This window comes from Haliaeetus leucocephalus, unplaced genomic scaffold (assembly GCF_000737465.1).
Source record: "Haliaeetus leucocephalus isolate CR32 unplaced genomic scaffold, Haliaeetus_leucocephalus-4.0 Scaffold848, whole genome shotgun sequence".
NCBI classification, from domain to species: domain Eukaryota; kingdom Metazoa; phylum Chordata; class Aves; order Accipitriformes; family Accipitridae; genus Haliaeetus; species Haliaeetus leucocephalus.
This window is the reverse complement of record NW_010973284.1, coordinates 16,378,633-16,390,089: the sequence shown is the minus strand read 5'-3', so window position 1 is coordinate 16,390,089 and position 11,457 is coordinate 16,378,633.

The window sequence follows — 11,457 nt, the reverse complement described above, 5'->3', positions numbered from 1 at the left end:
GGGGGGGTGGGCCGCCGGCCTCCGCGGAGCTGCCGGGCTCAGGGGTGCGGGACCTGCGAGGGGGTGGGACGGGCAGTGTCCGCGCGTGGGCGGTGAGGCGCGCTGGCAGCGGCTCGCCGGTCCGGACCGTGCAAACGTGCAGGCTCCGTGCGAGAATTCAGTGGAGAGGCGTGAGGTGGGCTTCCGGCGGGTAGAAGCCGCAGGTGTCCCGAGGAAGATCATTTGCGCCAGGCCGGCTGGTACCTGCTGGGCGAGTTCCTCATGGGCACCGAGCGAAATCCTTTACAGATGCTAACGCTGCTGTGCCTGTGGGGGTCATCGTACCCGCAAGGAGGCCAGCTGGGAACTTAGTAATATACTAGCAGAGCGTACATTCAGCGTGTGCGAGGAAAACGCGAAGGCCCCTGTCATGTCGCTTTGTTACAGTTTCACTGGGGAGTTGTTGACCTGTGGGATTTACCCTTGCGTGTTTTACAGGGGATGTGCTGGAGTCGACGGGCTGCAGCCTTCTGAGTTCGTCTCTCCTAGCAATAACAATAATATGCCGTTAAAGTTAGATGTAAATTAAGTAACTTTTCTAACTTTCCCCAGTTTCGGATGCACTTGTAGTTCCAAAGTTATTGTCGTTGAAGTCAAACAGTATGGGAGATGATACTTCTTGTCCTTTTCAAAAGAAAGGACTTCAGGTGTAGCTGCGTGTGTGGTTACGCCTTTTCCACTTGCTGTGGATGTAACCAGATGTAAATCTACTTATCTCAGTTGTGTTAAGCTCTAGCTGTTATAATTTAATTGCCATCATTAATTATTTCCTTCTCAAACGTATGATCATCAGCCCAGTCCAGTTTTGACAGAAACCTCTTGACAGGGTTTGTAACCAGTTAGAGACTGGGATGAACAAGTGCCATGGTTTCGTTCTAAGAAAGAAATTTTCCTGGTTGGGTCTGTATTTACCCCAAACTAAGTATTTATTTACTTTTTTTGGATGAGGCCAAGCAGGCTGATAGTAGACCTCCTCTGGAGAGAAAACCCAAAGTAAGAGAGCCACCTGCTCTACTATTAGGTTTGGCTCATAGTGACTTGGAGCACTGTTGCTATCATAGTCTCACACGGGGAAGACTTTAAAACTACACGTGTAAATACAACTTCTTCCAAAGACAAAATCTGTTTGTTTATCACTTGCTAGGAATACTTTATTTCCCTTACAGTCCGTGTTTTTTTCCATGGATGCCAGGGACAACATGAGTTGGTAGCTGTGTTTTAATTAGCCCTGCACAGGTGTCCTGTCAAAGTATTTCTAACAAGAGTGTTAGCAAAATGTTAATGGAAGATGCTTATTCTTTTGAAGAGCTCCAGTTTAACCCATGGAAGCTTACAGGTCTTCAATTCTAGCTGAGGAGGAGCTGCTCTTGTTAGGAGGCAGACCTGGGCCGACACCAACTGCTGCCGCCGGTGCTCGGCATTCCCGGCTAGCTGGGGGAGGAAGGGAGGGACGGGTGTTGGAGGGGGGGCAGGTTGTTGGCTTCCTTCAGTGAAGAGTCCTTTACTCTGAAACTTGCTTCCCCCAATTGTTTGCTATAGTCCAACCTTGTTAAGTTTAAAGTGACACTTCAAATTTTTCTCTTCTACTGTGCTTTCTCTCTTTGGGGAGGTCTTGTTTGGTCATTGATTCTGATGCACATTTTGTGTGTCCTGAGCCTCATTTAGTCAGAGCGTCTAAATGATATCTACCATGGATGTGATTTCTTTTAAAAAGTAAGTTTAAATTTTTGTTCTCTGGCATGCAAAACATCTTTTAAGACCCCGGCATCTTGATGCCTACCTCTGGGAACAGTGTTTTGAAGTTAATTGCTAAACCAGCAGGGGGAACACAAAACTTTCTATGAAGTCTCTCTTCCTAGCACAGTTGCAATTTGTTAAAACTTTGGGCCTATACTTTTGATAGTATTTCTTTAGAAGATGAGTGTCAATTTACTTGAAAAAAACCCCTCACAGCCATACATTGGAATAAACACGTTATTTTTGAATGCTTGTTTATTAGTTTGCTCTAGCAGGCATGTCTCCCACTCTTCTGAATGGAATTCTTGTCATGTTAGCCAGAACTGAACTTGAAAAAACATTTGAGGTTTATTTAAGTGAAATTTCTCTTTGAAGATGTTTGAGGTGAATTAATTAAACCCAAGAAATGATATTTTGAGTAATTCTGTAAAGTGTTAGATAATGAGCTAGACAAAATATTTTTACGGTAAAACTATTACTGAATCAAAGTTATGATTTTATGTAGAAATCTTGAGAGCTAAGGTTGAGTTGCAAAAAGATTGTATTCTCACAAGAAACTATTCCTAGTATTTAGGGTTTTCATAAGAGAGATTATTTTTAGATATTCTCTTAGGTTTTTAAGAAGTCATTACTAGCTTATTTTTGTAAAGATCAACTGATGCTCCCAGCACAGATCAATAATGATTTTTCTTTTTGATTTCTATTGGCGTAACAATTGACTACATCTTTTGTGCCAGGAATGCTGAATGTAAAGGCTGTTGCCAGAGAAGGTTATCTGGATGACATGCACTGATCCATATTGCTTTCTAGTCCGTGAAGTCTGATGCAGCCAAATGGCAAATACTTAAAGGTATGGGTATACAAACAGATTGCTGAATGCTAAGTGAAGAATGGGAATTTGCAGCATGTCAGCTATTCCCCAGTAAGAGCCAGGGAACGGTCTCTTACCCTGCAGTAAATGTGAGATATCTTGCTGCTTATACTTGGGGTTAAGCTGTCTTTTACTGATGGTGGGGTAAAAACATGCCTGGGAGCATTTGCCACGGAGTAACTGATTTGCTACTTGTGAGTGATAACAATTGTATATTCTCCTAGCATTAAGTCTTGGAGCAAGTGGAGACAAAATATAGTTCAATTGAAATAAACAGTCCCAGGTCAGGTTTAAAGGAAGCTCCTCTGGTTCTGGAATGGCACTGACTGCATACCAAGGTATTAAATGAATATGAATTTTCTTCCCATTGTTTCAGTGACCAGGTATACGTGTATTCCAATGGCCACGCATTCTTTTCTAAGACTGTTATCTGACATTGCCAGATACTGAAGGTACAAAATGATGCATGTTAAGTTCCATTGACAATCTCCCTCTTCCATCATTTTTGTGGAATCACAAAACTTTCTCCTCTATATGGTTCTCTGAGATGCTGAGGTACCTAGTTTGTAAAGTCAAAGTGAGATTTCTGTTTTAATGTTATTTGAAAATAGCACTAAAGCCTTGCCTAATTTGTCTTAAAATTCTTTTGTTTGATATCTCCAATAATATTCTGTTAACATTTAAGACAAATTACCAAGTCTTGGGCAATTTATATAGATCTCAGAAAATTCTCTGTTGGATACAGATTGCAAATATCTTTGCAATCACATTACTTTTGATCTAGTTCCACAAAATATTTGGGTATTATAAATAGGCATTACTTCTGTGGCAGTAGTATTTGTGGTGTTTAACAGTGGTGTGCTAGTTTCTAGCCACTTCGTGAATAGAAGCATGTTTTGCCATAAAAACGTACTAGCAAAGAAGTAGTGCAATTGGAATTGCTTTATCCATAACTGTGGATTCGCATTTTTATGTGCTGGCAGTCATCCAATAGAGCAGCATTTCTTGTGCTATTACAGCAACAGTTAACTCTGTGGTAGCCAAAATGAAACAGATTTGCACATCTCCGGAAATCACTGAAAGAGGGAGTTTAAAGCCGCTACCTTGTATATAGCGCATATTTTTTATTTCCCCTCTGGCAAAATAGATTTTGTTTTTAAAAGAACATCCTTTATGACCTTGAGTATCTAAATAGTCAGATTTGTCAGGTTCAGCAGAGAACATTTTATGTATTGCATTGTAAGTGTTATATTGTTGAATTTACTGCTTACAAATAATTATGTCTGGCAAAATATGCTAGTTTGATGTATTTATAATAAAAAATGGATTTATTAAAGAAAATGTGAAAATCATTATTTTATGTTCATTCTGTGGATAGTACTTAAAACGAGCTATATCTGTTTATTATTAACAAATTTAATTCCGTTATATTTAGCACTTCTCTTTAATAGTCTGCCTAATTTCAATACACTAGTTGGCCAAGTTCAGATTTTTTTTTTTTTTTCCTCTCTCTCTGTTGCAACATGTTGTAAGATTTTGGGAGTCAGCTGGGAGACCTGTTTAGATTGCAGGAGAATAGCTTACCTAGAGGTCATGGGTGTGAAACAGGTTAATTATAGAGCTAACATGTATCAGTTGTTTTTCTGCACAGAAGGCAGTGATACATAAGGTGTTGTTAATGATACTGGAAAAGAATGGCAATTCACTCATACTCTGATTTCCTTTGTAAGCATAGGCATATTCTGTTGGGACTCAGTGTAGGTTGATTGTGTGAGTTAGGGACAATAAAAAAAATCCCAAAGTATCCAGTGAGCTTACTGTATAGTATAGATCTGCTAAATACATGTATGTATTTGCCAAGAAGCTTAAGGTAGATCGAAGGTATGTCCTCTTTTGTCTTAGATTTATAGAAGTAATTTATAGACTATAGCTACATTTGACACAACGTGATTGAGAGCTATGGTAGTATTTTATCATCAGTGGAATACTTTGTTTTTGGTAATGCTTTGAGTGAAGCAAAATTCTGTTTTGATTTACAAAACAGCTATTGTGGTATTTGAAAAGATGGGTCTTCTTTTATTACACGAATGGACCAAGTCACTTCAGTATGTACAGCTCGTGCTATGTGATGGATTACTTCCTCAGTGTTTAAAATGACCAGTGTTTCTGAATACTTGTAGATCTGGTGGTTTGATTCACTCCAACGATGAGGTATGGTGATTTCCTTCTGGAAAATTATATGGGAGTATATCTCCATTCCGAGTGGAACGTGCCAGTGATGCATATCTTGATTGAAACAAATCCTCATCACAGTGCTTATAAATGATAATTTTTATGAAAAAAGTTTTGCCTTGACCTGAATGTGTTTCTCTGCCCAACAAATTAAATTACACTGGTTATTTGGCAGACAGCTAGGGAGAGGGTAGACTACTCCTACGCAAAGGGAAGCTCCTTTTGACTCACTCTTTTAACTGTGTGGCACTTTAAGGTCTTCCTTGTTTGTGTGGGAGAAGTTTCCTATCTTACAGATGTGCATCTGAAAATTTAGTGGCTAACAGCTAACTTTTGATAAATGTGTTTATCTTGTGTTCTTGTTTAGCAACCTAAAGAAATAATCTATTAATCTACCTGCTTTCTAGAGTAGGCCTTATTCTAGAGAGCAAAATTTAATACACACTTCTTTTGTTTTTTTGTTGTTGTTTTTTCCAAAATGTGGTTTTGATAATGCATGTGGTTAAAGGACCTAGTAGTTAATATTCTAACCTGTTAATTTACATCTTGTAGTATCTTACGGCTAGCGGCAGTGGGGAGGGCTGATTTGTATCACCTCGTCCAATTCCCCTGTAATGGGAAACGCAGATTTTCAGTCCTGTTCAATTTGCTGACCACCTTTTTTTTTTTTATCTTTCCCCTCCCACAAAGAGAATTGCATCCTTATGTAGTGAATTTATGCTTAATGCCATAGTCTTCCTTTTCATTATTACCCCTTGTGGGTTTTTCACGATTAACCCAGAGAATTTCAGGTATTTATAGGCCATGGTTTCAAAACCACTTTTCTACATGTATAGAGGTCACTTCAAGATTTTAAATCCAACAGAGACTGATTTAGCTTTTTTCCTGGTAGAAGGGTTCCAGCTAGAATATTTCTAGATACAGTTTTAGGGTTTTGCAGTTTAGTCTTGAAAAAATAACAGCACCAAGGATTCACTGACAGCATAATTTGCTGAGATCTCTTACCCTGAGTGGAAGAAGTCTTGCTGAGTTGTTGGTAACTTTCCATCCTGCTGTGGTTCCTTCTCCACAAGGAGGTGCCTTCCCTAGGGTTATATCTGTATTGATAGGTACATTAGAGCCGTTATCTGTTTAGTTTAGGTGTGCAATTAGAAACGGAGCCAAGTAAAACTTAAGATAAATGAAATTTGTGTGAGGATTTTGGCCACTACTGTGTTTATGAAGAGTAAGATAGTCCACTGCCAGGAAACCTATTCTGCTTCCAATTAGAAACCATTAAAAAAAAAAAAAAAAGTAATTAGGCCAAAGAAATTTAACTATGAGGAGGGAAAGTTGTAGAGATTTGTTTCATGCAATTTATGATCTTGTTCAGCCTGAAGATTCCTGTGCACTAGAAATGTTTTTGTTTCCAGGTAAACTTTTCAGAAGCAGCAAGTCCCATTTAAAAAAAACATGAGCCTGGTCCCTGTTAGTTTTGGTGAGATATTACTGGTTGAGTTCATTGGGAACCTGTGTTTTATTTAAATGTAGATTTGAGACATAGATTTCTTGGGCTGCCATGAAAACTTTAACTCAGTCTATGTATGTACGTTTCTAGAAGTCTCTGCTTTTTTCTTCTTCCTGCTACATGAATGTTCAGCAGGAAGATGGCATATAATTGTGCCACTGGTATTCCCTGATACGAGCAGTGAGATTTTTTTCATCCATCTTCTAACTAGAAGATGGAAACAGAACTGCCTAAAGTAGTATTGCCTTTCTAGGTAGGTATTATGGGGGGATTGCTATGGCCATGTTGAGGTCCTGTTACGACTTTTTTGCTTGTGAAAAAATAGACTAACTGCAAGTTGCACAGAAAATATGTGGCAGAAGCTGGTACTGGATTGCAGATTGCTCGAGCTGTTACAGTATAAGAACCGTACAGCATCCCAACATCTTGTTTTCTCCGCTCCCTTTAGAGATGCTCTGATGCAGGATGTCCCTGAGGGCTCTACGTTGAAGTAGAAAAGTTCTAATTTGGTACTCAAGTTGTATGTAGGCTGTCTTTGTTAAACTGTGTCTTCAGTGCCACGTGCGCTCCCTTCTGTAGAGATTTGGTAACCTCTAGGAATTTCTGCTGTTGTCAAAAAGGAATCTGTTCCAGTCTCCTACCCGTGGAAGAGTCTTGTGTACTCCTTCCACTAAAAGACTCCCGAATGCACTTCCTTCCCTTCCACCTATTGAAACCCTCCTACATCCTGATCCTGTAAGAGGCTATTCTCTTGTTTACACTTGGTAAGCAAAACCTTGCCCCTCAGCCTATAAAGATTCAGCTGCATACCTCCCTGTTTTCGGGGGAAGGGAAGTCCTGGGAACATAAAACAGTATGATTTTTACCCTGTGTCTGTAAACTGTCTCTTACTTTTGTGCTATATTGTGCAATGATTATTCAGCTGAAACTTCCACAGTGTCTGGTGTCATGACTTTATTTTTCTGATCTAAACTCACAGCAATTCAAGTCAGGTGATTAAAAAAAAAACAAACCCAAAAACCCATTAGGAAACTGAAGGGAAAGTTGGTTATGAAATGATACTGAGAATAGACACTCTCATCCACACCAGAGCTTCATGCCGGCTGTGGGCAAAATACGTACCAGGTAACAAAACCAACCTGAGTAAACTGTTACTAAAAAGGTGGAATGATTTCACATCTTTTATGGACTCATCTGTGTGTATTTTGTGGCTTCCTGTAATTTGACAGGCTACATTGTAATACATTGATAAGAAAATAAATAAACAAAATGTTAAAACAAAAATCACATGGTATAGAGGGGCACAATTGCTAAATGGCATAAAACATCTTCCCTTGGCACTTGTCCAGTTCCCATAGCCTTTAACTGTGACTTGTTGAAATGTCCCATTACAAGCACAGCAGCATGTGAACTGCAGGACATCAGAGTTACTTTTTCCCTGGGCTTTTGATACGTCAGGATTTTTAGTTTTATTACTGTTCATATATTCCCTGAAAACGAAACCAATTTGTTGTTTCTAAACCAGAATCTGTCCCCTTAATAGTTTATGAATAAGTTACTGTTTTGAGTTCTGAATGGTGGAACTTCATGTATATGCCTTGGACATAGGCATTAAAAAAATACATACACATTTTCAATTCCACATCAATATTTGCTAACCCCATTAGTCAGCTTTTTGATCTGTACATGTGCAAATCACACAGAATTGACGGAGGATAAATAACATATTTCTTTTTTCTTAGATGACAAAATGCATATTTAATAGCAGTGGGGTTATAAATAAACTTTCAAAAATTGTTCTAAGTTTATAGAACTGCTCATGTAGTTATCCATTTCTGTTTTGGTTTTTCTTTTTTTTTTTTTTTTTTTTTTTGAGTTTGAGTGTACTTGATTACAAATGATTGCCTTTTCTACTTATGTGTGGAATGCATGTATTCATTGCATCCACATAGGGAACCAACATGGACAAATGGGAGAAAAACTGGTTAAATGAGTTAAATGGTTGCCATGCATAAAACAAACAAACAAAAAGTGAAAAAGCTTTGGCTGTGAAGGCCGCCTTGGATGGCCTAGAAACTTGGGTTCACGTTGCTATGGCAAAACAACACAAAGGGATAGATCTTGTTGGCTTTGCTCAAGTATCCCCATTCACTTCAGTGGGACTTGTGATGTGACTTACAGGAGGAGGAGGATTTTTGGCTTGCTTTGGTAGAGAAGCGTCTGTTAGCAGTGTTGTAGAGAGCTGTGCAACCTCTGGCACCGTGCATGGAAAGAGAAGGGAATTACCAGAGTCCATGCTGATAAGGAGGAGAGGAAGTGGAAGTTATTCTTCAGGCAGTAAAGGAAAAGGTTAGACAACAAGGAGGATAGAGTTAAGGGAAGGGAAGAACTTGTATGGGAAAGGTAGGTGGTGATTAAAGAAACAGATGGAGACTATTGGGGAAAAGGCTTAAGGGAACAGAAATAAAAGGGGAATATAAAGCAATAAGAACCCAATTCAGCAATAAATGTGGCAAATTCCTATGCTACAGAAGCCTTTAATAGGAAACAGAAACATCCCTAAATCTGTGACTGTGGCCACCTGCAGGCATATATATTGCTAGGTTGGACTGTGCAGAGAAGCTTTGAAAAAGTAGGCAAAAATAAATTTACCAGGAGAAGAAAAGTGGGCAAAAATTGAAGCTAATGAGAGCACTGATCTCAAGAAGAATAATATGTAATAGGTATTTTGCTAGAAGTACAGAAGCAAGCTGCGTAGAAAGGTGCTCAAATGTTCTGAAGACAGAGCTTAATCCTAGGGCTTATACTTCGTCATTTTCATGTGTAGTTCTTCAAGCACTTCAGAGCAGAGTCCTGTCCCCATTTTGGAGAGCAGTAAGCAGGTGTGGAGGTGGATACCCTTCTGCTGGCAGCAGAACAGCACAGAGTGTGATTTCTTAGTAACAAGCCATAGACAATCCATAGACCACAGAGCCTTTCATCCTGGTAACTCCTGTCAGTGAGGTCTGGGAAATCCTTAGTGGAAAGGTGTTTTTTTAAGAGTAAGCAGCATGCTTCTAACTTCTGAATTCTTTGGTCATGTTGTAGTATTAAAGGTAACTTTTTAGTTTGAAGGATAGCTTTAAAAAAAATCCACAAAAGACTGGAATTCTGAGGAACATGAGTAGCAGATTTTTTTACAAAGAAAAAATATTTTGGTTAAGGTAACAGTAGTGTACTGAAGTGATTTGTGTTTTGTGCTTATTGCTGATAGCTCTAACAAAGTCAGATCCTTTTAAATACCATCGAGTTTAAGGAGCCTTTGTTGTCCTGTAGCTTAGAGTAGCAATGAGATCTGTCCTTCTGTGGCTAGCCTTCAGTGTGTCCTGGTGTCATCCAAAAGCATCATATTTTTCACTGTTTTCTAGCTAAGCTTTATGCATTAAAATTCACATGGACATTAGAGGGTCCTACTTTAAACCAGATTAAAAACCTCATATTTCCTCCTCTTCTTGTCCTCCTGTACTTCAAAATGTGTTTCCCCCCCTTCTACTCCCTCAGTCTTCTTTCAAACCTAATAAAATCTAGTAGTAGTAACATTTTTCCTGATGTTCCCAGTAGCACTCATTCCTGATTGCATCTGCAAAATGATACTTCTCAGTGAAACAGGCTCTTTTGTGCTTTTTAGATACTTGCTTTTATTGGGACTAGTGGCCTTTGTGACAGCAAGCTTCAGTGAAAATGACCCCAGCAGACTGTGCCTCTTAGTCTTCAATGGCTCTGGCTGCAGATGCCCTCTTTTGCCAGCCTTTCTTGCAGCTTGTAGTAGTATAAAGCGTTGGCATGAAAACTATGTTTAGTAAACCCGAAGCTCTCATGTCATCTTCTCTTCCTCGTTGGGATTTTTTAGTTATACTTTTAATATGCCCTTTTGTGACCTCAGTTACAAAAATAGCTACCCAGATATACCCCAAAGGAAAAGAAGATTCTCTCAGAAATTTCTTTTGAATCTCAAATTGACTAGCAGTTTTGTTTACTTTTTGGATAAATAGCTTAGGTTCCCAATCCCTTTGCACAGCTTTCTTCTCTTATTTCAAAGGAAACGTCCTGCTAGTCTGTGGACTGCCTCAACTTTTCCTAGTTTGCAGGCTTCGCATGTTCTTCTAGTGACAGCAAGTTTCACACTAAAGCAGAATCTGGCATGTTTTGCACCACAGCTGAATTTTTCTCATCTATTTTCATATTAATTTCTCCTTGGCACTGTCAAATGGTCAGATAATAGCAGCTTCATTGCTGACTTCTGTCACAGGTGAGGATGATCAGGTTTTCCAAAATACTGACAAATTGCCTGCTTAGTAGGTTTATCATTAAATGAATTATTAGTAGAATTTTCGTCTGTGCTTTTTGACTTGAATTGCTGCTGTGTAGCTAGCAGTTTGGATATCATCCATCCTAAATTCATGAAACTCTCTGTCGGTTTGTCACCTTTCCACAATGTCTTTCAAGATTTGAAATTTGCCCTCCTTTTTAAGTTTGTGAATGCATATCTTCAAGCAAGTGAGCCCTTTCTTTAGAAAGCTCTTCCAAATTTTCATTTATGTCTGCATTAGTCACCCTTCACGAGGTGGCAGAATTGGAGTAGAAACCTAGGGCTTTGTGATCGTACAGTGTGTGCTCCGAGTTATACCTTGTAGATGTTATTGGCCGGTGGGTTGTGGTAGGAATCAAATCACTCTTTCTTTTTTTTGTACAGATGGAAATATGTATGTATTCTTTCTCCCTTTTAAATAATCTTTCCCAAATCAAAGTTGAATCGAAACTTGGCCTTTTGACATACTTAGGTGCTTGGCACAGAATGGGATTCTCAGCTGCTCTCAGCAGCATCACTTTATCTCCAGTTCTTTCCCTGTGCTCCCTATTTCTGCACACCCTATTGTGTGCCTTATAAAAATGTCACTGAAGAATGAGAGGTTTGTGCTGATGGAAGAGTGATCTAAGTAATGTTTTGTGTTTTCCTATTTAGTATATTACTGAGTGTATGTGCTTGTAGTTGCTCTTTTTCTGGTTTCTCTTTTGTTCCTTCTTGTTGATG